Here is a 1660-nt window from a genome sequence, read left to right as displayed (position 1 = left end):
CCTCTCTCTCTCTCTCTCTCTCGTCTGCTGGATGAAAAACAAAAATGGTGAGCTAGTAAAAAAAAAAGTGAGGTAGGAACATTCAAAACTTCTCTCTCTCTCTCCTAATCCACAAAACTGTGTGCGTGCGTCGCTGACTGGCTAAAGTTCACAACGTAACGCAAAACTTAAGCTCGTTAGATCGAGCGTATCATTCACATACGGACGTAGCTGCGTGGGTAAGTTAAGACAACGATAGATCTTGGCTTAGTTTTCGTTTGTTTACATTACATGATTTGCTCCGTGAGAAGTGAACGATCCCTTCCTTTCTCGCAGTCTGGCTTGTTGTTGTGTTTTTCTGAGTATTCACACGCGCCTGTTGGTTCAAACTGTGTCGTAGATGTTTCTTTGTTGTGTTTAGAAGAATACTATTATTGGTTCACTGGAATGTGGTGGTACGTTTTGTGCGAGGTTGGAACTGATAATCTGGATTTATCGGATGGTTGAATGTGGGTGGTTGGCGGGTGCTGTGGTGTGGTTTGCTTCTTTTTTTCCTATCAACCTTCTATCGTCCTTATCTCTCCTCCTTCTTTTTTTGTGTTTGTTACTCTCTTGTAACACCTCTAATCTTCGACACTTATATGACCTTAATGTGTTGAAAGTGCCGTAAAACGATTACTAAAACTAAAGGATGGTTGAATCTTTTCATTATGTGTAAGACTGCAGTTGGAGTTGAAGGGGAAAGAAGGAAAAGGGGGGGGGGGGGGGGGGGGGGGGGAGGTGTTGCAGATATTTATTAAGGTCAAGTCTGGAACTGAAATCGAACTATGCGCATTGTGTTGGTAGAAAATAGTACAGGGTAGCCTAATAATAAACACGGGAATTTAACTCGCTGGGTTTTAGAATAGATCTAGGCGTTTTAAAAACAATATTTCAGTAGCTCGGTCAAAAATTCGTGGCACAACTTATTGTCAAATGTTTCATCAACTATCGAACACAGACTGATCAGATTTTGCACAACGATTTGTATCAATTTGTCTTCACAGATCGATATTTTTGTAAACACCTGTTAGCTGTAATTTAGAAAATTCCTTAATAAAATACTCAAATCCAAGTGGGTTGTTTCTACAGATTTTAAAAGGTTTACAGCTGGGGCAAAATCGCGTTTAAAAGCAAGTCCGTCATTTTTTCCTAATGGCGACTTGATGCTTATTGAACGCATGTTTTGACAACCGTTCAATTAAAGGGGAAAAAACCGTGTTCACTATAAAATTATTTTCTTGAAACAGATTTTGCCATTAAAAAGTGTCATCGGTCAGCTGTGACGTAGGCCACATGCGTAATCAAATTGTGTGTGAGGAGCGGGAAGTGCTGTGACAATTCCATGTTCCGCTTGGCGGAGATTTAGATCTATAGATCTAGTATTTTACGAAATTTATGGAGAAAAGTTTTATAATAGTGTGAAAAAAAATTATGATTTAGTTAATTAAGACAAGTTGATACAAACTGCTGTGCAAAGTATGGGTGGCATTGATTCACCCGTTATAGAGATATTGGAGGAGAGATTGCACCACGGATGTTTGATTGCACTATAATTATAAGACTGTGCATTTTTACGTGTATTTTGGGAGAGAGAGAGAGAGAGAGAGAGAGAGAGAGAGAGAGAGAGAGAGAGAGAGTG

This window comes from Aplysia californica, unplaced genomic scaffold, assembly GCF_000002075.1.
Source record: "Aplysia californica isolate F4 #8 unplaced genomic scaffold, AplCal3.0 scaffold00729, whole genome shotgun sequence".
Lineage (NCBI taxonomy): Eukaryota > Metazoa > Mollusca > Gastropoda > Aplysiida > Aplysiidae > Aplysia > Aplysia californica.
This window is presented reverse-complemented; position numbering follows the sequence as displayed.